The following is a 6,415-nucleotide window of genomic DNA, read 5'->3' on the forward strand; positions in this document are numbered from 1 at the left end:
ATTGAAACAGTTATACAGGAAATTGTAGCAGCTAAGCAGAAACCGTAAGTATTTATCTCATTCTTATAGATTGTTTAGGTTAGGTTTATATTCGGGATTTCCCGGATTTCTCGTGGACTCGTGATTTGTAAGTGTACACTGTGAATTAATTCAGGCTATTACAAAAACATAACCCCACTGTTAGTAGGTACTACCTGCTAACCTATCATTTTGAAATGATATCATTTTGAATATCCAAACACTTGTGTAGTTTGGATAGCAATATTTAGATATACAGGGTGTCATAATATTCCGTAGACATCGACCTAACACGTATTTTTGAAATTAAAATAAGTCGAGTGGAGACAATTTACCTCTATACAAAAGTGCTTTATTTGTCTGTTAGAGCTTAGTTTTCGAGATACAGGGTGTTAAAATTTAAAAAAAAAAATCGTTTTTTATTGATTAGTTAAAAAACAATTTCTCCGATTTTGATCAAACTTGGTACAGTTGATAGCAGTAATAAGGGGTTACTTTCTATGCAATTAGATTTTGTTTTATATAATAAAAATATCAAACTGTGTTTTTATTGTTAAACTTTGATGCCTTCTAAAGGACAAACAAAGCACTTTTGTATAGAGGTAAATTCTGTCCAATCGACTTATTTTAATTCCAAAAATACGTGGCAGTTCTATGTCCAAGGATTATTCAGACAACCAATTTTTAGAAAAAATGTTTCCTAGAAAAGTTTTATGGGTAAGTATTGTACTTTCGCAGGAAATTATTCTTAGCTACACAAGGGGTTCTATAATAGCGAGGCACAAGAAAATTTTAATTATTTGAAATTTGTTTCTTTATTTTTTCTAAAATAGGTTTCTGTTTTAGAGGAAGGAAAGAAAGGCGCGAATTGCTGCAGACATGATGTTATGACCATTGCTGACTGAAATCGAGTTTGTAGTGGCGTACGAAGATTTATTTGAAAAATGATGTCATTATCATATCAACAAAACAGGGCACGGTGGTCGCGTTAAAATGGAAGTAGCTCTCAAAAATAAATTGAGTATCCCACGTCCGGCCATAGAATGTTTTGTTCAATGCTGCAAAAGCTGCAATGAAAAGAAACATGGCAGACAAAAATTGTAGTACGTCCCATTGTAAGCAAAGATTTTAATGAAAGAGGGCAGGTGGACCTGATAGATTTCCAATCGCTTCCCGACAAGCAATTCAAATGGATAATTAATTATCAAGATCATACTAAAAAATTCCTATTCTTACGACCAATGGAAACCAAACAAACGTGCCGAGGAAGTTGTTTCCAACTTATTAAGTATTTTTCTGTTAATAGGAGCCCCGACAATTCTCCAGAGCGACAACGGTCGCGAGTTTGTAAATAAGGTTATACTTGCATTGAAAGAGTTATGACCTGAATGCATTATAGTACACCGTCGTCCTAGACACCCCCAGACTCAAGGCAGCATTGAACGCTCAAACCAAGACGTTGAAAACATGATACGAGCTTGGATGTCTGACACGAATAGCAAAAGATAGTCGGTAGGGCTTGAGTTTGTGCAATGGCAAAAGAATATCTCATTTCACAGAACAATAGGACGGTCTCCGTATAAAGCACTTTTAGGCTGTGAACCTAAAGTTGGTCTATCTTCTAGTAACATCCCCTCAGCGCTCGCAAAAACATTAACTTCTGAAGAAGAGCTTATTAGAAGATTCAGTTGTCAAAATATCGGATGGACATGAAAGTCTCGCTGATGAAGATACCGACATTACCAATATTTATAAAGCAATTTGCGAAAATTGTTTACGTGTTGTTAATATTACTGAAGTTTGTCAACAAGGATCTTTAGTACTGTGCAATTTATGTTCCGCTAGCAAAAACATCTGTGAGGAACGCGACGAAGCTAGAAATAAAACTGAAAAAGCAGCCAAAAAAATGTTGAGCAATTCGGCAAAAAAATTGCCGACTTTCAATTTAGGTGTATGTTGTTAAATATTCCTAAAGTCGACAGAGGTCCAGGAGATTCCAGGAATATGATTTGTTTAATAATAGATCAGAAAAATGGTGTAAATCAGGTTGCAGGTAAACACGGTATTATAAAGGGATGATTTGGTGCTGAAAGTCTCACTGTTGCGGGTTCAGCATTTCTTAATAAAGAGGAAATCCCCTTGGAAAAATCTCTGAGCTTAAGAGAGGCTGTCTTATTAGGATCAGGTGGTCAAGGCTTTCTCAAATGTTCGTGTAAACCCAGCAAGCAACAGTACTAAAAATAAGTGTATCTGTAAAAAAAAATAGCGTACTTTGTAACAGTCGGTGCCATAATAGCTTGCCGTGTTTTAATAAGTAACTTATCATTTGTTTACTTTGATTAATATATGCGTGTTTTACTTTCTTTTATATTTTTGCTCTCGAACTGAAGCTAGCCTGTATTGATTTATTTTTGTAATAAAATTTATTTTGAGGTTAGTATGTGTGTTATTTCGTTGATGTTGATTCAGCAAGTGCAAAGTAGATTCGAAGCGTTACATGAAACGTCCAATACAGTCAAACATCTAACGTAGTTTTGTTCGTTTTCATCAAGCGGCCGAAGTACGCTGACGTTACACGTAACGTCTAAAATTTATAGTCTTTCGGCGTAACAGTTATCTGTTTCAGTGTTTGGCAGCGTTTCATGAAAATGCTAGACTTTTCATGTAATGACCGATTACAATAGAAAAAATATATTTTTTATGGTGGTGGAGATCAGTGCGTTCGTATGAACACTAGGGAATTTAATGACAGGCATCCAGACAAAAACGTAGACCATAAATATATACTAGAATTGGTAAGAAAGTTTGAGGAAGTGGCATCTGTTTGCAATAAAAACCGTACAGAGGAAAAAGTTTTTAAAGAAGCATGCCAAATTGAGGTACTGGGACAATTCGCAATGGATCCAACATTTTCTATCCCCAATGTCTCAGAGTTAACTAATATTTCAACAGGTTCTGTACACAAACATTTGACAAAATGTTTTTTTTTTCTTTACAAAATTGAAATTCTTCAACAACTAGGAGAAGACGATTTTAATTTAATAAGGAGATTTGAATTTTGTGAACTGATGCGCTAGCGAATTGACGAGGACCGCCATCTAGTAAATAACATCTGCTTCAGTGACGAGTCAACTTTTTTTCTAAATGGACTGGTAAATCGGCATAAATGTAGATATTGCGGTAATAAAAATTCACACCCTTTTCGAGAATTTGGCCATTTTTTTTGGATGAAAATATAACTGGAAAAATTTATTAAGACCTTCTTAAAAATACAATATGACTTTTAATAGTTTAATCTTTGGAAAACCAAGTGGACGAAAATGGTGTTGGGATGCTAAACGAAAATAATTTGTATTTCCAACGAAAGGAGCTCCGCGCACTACGCTTTGGCAGTTCGAGAATGGCTTAATAAACAGTTTCTAGGGATGTGGATCATGGTGCAATTGAATGGCCCGCCCGTCACTAGTTTTTTTGCTTCTGGCCTATTTAAAAAGCATATTAATAAAACTTCGTCTGAAAATATTAATGATTTAGAGGATCAAATTACTGGCGAATGAAAATATATTAGAACTATCAACGAACAAACACTTGGCAATGTTCGTGAAGAATTTCAAAATGGACTTTATTATTGTCTCGAGTTTGAGCACTTAGAAAAATAAATTTTGTGAACTGATTAAATTGTTTATTTTTTAAACACCTTTTTACACCCTTACTGTTTATAAGTCTATAAACTTGCATTTTTTATATACCGTTGGGTGGTAGATTTTATAGAATAGCCATTTGACATACCAAAGAATGACGTCCATAAAATATTCATTATTATCAGACATTTTAGCTTACTATTCGCTGGTATGTCTACCGATTTAATTTGTTTCGGCACTGATTGTTAAATAGACAATTTAATGCTACTTATAACGATGTGTCACACAATAGGGATTCCCACTTGAGATGTCATAGTGAGGTTAGGAACTGATTGATAAAACTTTGTCAAATATAAAATTAATCGTCCCCCTCTATATGTAGATTGACGTGTTTTTTTTTGTTTTTTTAAAAAGTTATTAAGGGTGGTTCGTTTTAAAATAAAAGCAGTGTATAGTGTTTCAAATACAAGTTATTCCATAATAGTTCTACTTAACTTCTCCCCAGTATATAAAAGCTACCTAAGTGGCAAGAGGAGTGTGTAAGTTGCCCTATTTCTTACACTATCGTATAGTCACTTAACAAGTAAATCTTGCATCAGCGAAAATAAATCCTTCAAAGTTGATAATTTATTTTTCGTCTTATTGTGAGATAGAAACTGTTAGCCCCACCAGTTAATCTTTTGTGTACTGTAGACAACATATTGTAATAGATAAACGTAGTTAATTTAATATATCTTTATTATTTTATTTCTTTATTTAAACTCTTTTACTTTATAATGTCGATATTTTAAACTTTATTTTCCCAGCTTACTTGCTTTAAAATAAAAACCCGCTTTGAATAGAAGAAAATCCATCTTTTATAAAATCTTTCTTTCTCGGTAGCTAAAGAGTTTTGGACATACGTTTATAGGTACTTTCTTATTTTTTTAACAACCTGTATGTCTGTATTATAGGATAAACTAAGTCTAATAAAGCGCCAAGGGGATGATCATTGAGTTAAATTTTCGATTTTACTTGAATCGTGAGGATTTTTTTAAATTACGATATTGAATGCAATGATTTAAAGATTTCGAATATTCCTTTGACATTTAATAAACACTCTGTGAATCGTCATTCGGTGAATATTAACATTAAAAAAAAAATCAATAAAGTTATATTTAGCAATAAAAAATTGCATCTTTTCACTAATGTTCTTTAACAGAATCCAAGGTCCCATAATATTAAAACTAATTTTACTGAACGCATTAAAGCAACCCTATTTTTAGGCTTTAGATTCACCTCATAAAAATTGCACTGATTAACAAAATCAGCAAAATAACTTCAGTGGTCCAACATCGTACAGTTGAGCTATGTTGCATTGCTGCTGGGGTTTCACCCTGTAAAACATGAACAAGCACGCTGTCGGCATCTGATGAACTAGGAGAACAAGTATAGTTGCCACTGTCATCAGGAGTAGCTCGAGAAATTAAAAGCCTACTTGTTTTTGTCTGTTTTTCTGTAACAACGTTGATGCCTCCGCGTTGTGAGTAGTTAATAACGTTTCCACCACGATACCTAAAAATGAAAAATATAATATAATAATACAAATACAGACTTTTTTAGGTGAGGTAAACTGTTTTATGATAACTGATAGTAATAAAAAGTGTACCATAAAAATATATAAATGACCATCCGTTTTAATGAAGTAAACAATATGGAAATAAATAAAGCGTAACATATAATAAAACAATTTCATCGAGCTACATTTTCAGTTGGTTTATTCTTTTTAATATACATAAACAATATTTATCTGCTAAGGTTGCAATTTAATAAGGCTAACTTTTAATTATTTTCTTGTTTATTTGATTGCATTTGAGATTGGATGAATTGAATTGAGATTGAATGAATTTGAGTTCTCAGTCTGAGAAATGTGTTCTGAGTGGTGCAGGCTTGGAAAGAAAAGATATATATTTACTTTTCTATGCTTTAGATGGTGCTGTGTGTGTGGTTATGCTGTGCTGATTGGTTCAGTTGAGTAGCTATTGGCTAGATGCGCCAGTCTTCTACACCTAACATTTTTATTTTTCAGCTCTGTATACTCTTCTAATAAAATACTTCTTATTATTATTATTTATAATGAGAGTGCTCAATAGTCTAAATTATACCTGGCTGATAAAGTAATAAAGTTTTTACTATCTTTGTGGTTTCACTCACGGCGTAAATTGATAGCAGATAAATGTACACTTTAAACAGTATTTCTTATGCATGGAGGGAATTTTCTAATGTATGACCGGCCAATTTATTTTTAGGTGCCGAAATACCATCACCATCCACCCACAAGGCGACGCCGACGGTTTTACGAAGCTTCCATTTTTGGTTCTTATGTTAATCATGGTATTTCATTATTTATTAGCTTTAAGCCTAAAGTAGAAAAAACTAAAACTCCAACTTTCCTAAAAATTAATATAACTGTAGATACACTAGTACCGTTGGAAAGAAACCCCAGCCAAAAACAACCATGGATTAATAGGCTGCTATTCCAAGCTCGAAGAGACAGAGACGAAGCTTATAAGAAGTTTAAAGGAACCCAATTAAATCTAGACTGGGATTTGTAAAAGAAAAGAAAAAAAAATATGAAAAAACAATTGACCAGTGTAGAGGGGATAGCAAGAAAATATGGCGAACACTGAAGGGGGCTGGGGCAGTAAGAACAGAAATGTGGTATCCTGCGATAATACTGAATTTGAGGAGGATAGTGGCTCGGTTCAGCAAAATTT

At 33.5% G+C, this 6,415-nt stretch overlaps 1 pseudogene; it reads right to left on the minus strand.

Moving 5' to 3' along the window:
• Window positions 1–4,782: 4,782 nt before the first annotated feature.
• Window positions 4,783–6,415, minus strand: part of LOC126749215 (uncharacterized) — a 48,444-nt pseudogene continuing 46,811 nt past the window's right edge.

This window comes from Anthonomus grandis, chromosome 22 (genome assembly GCF_022605725.1).
Source record: "Anthonomus grandis grandis chromosome 22, icAntGran1.3, whole genome shotgun sequence".
Taxonomy (NCBI): Eukaryota; Metazoa; Arthropoda; class Insecta; order Coleoptera; family Curculionidae; genus Anthonomus; species Anthonomus grandis.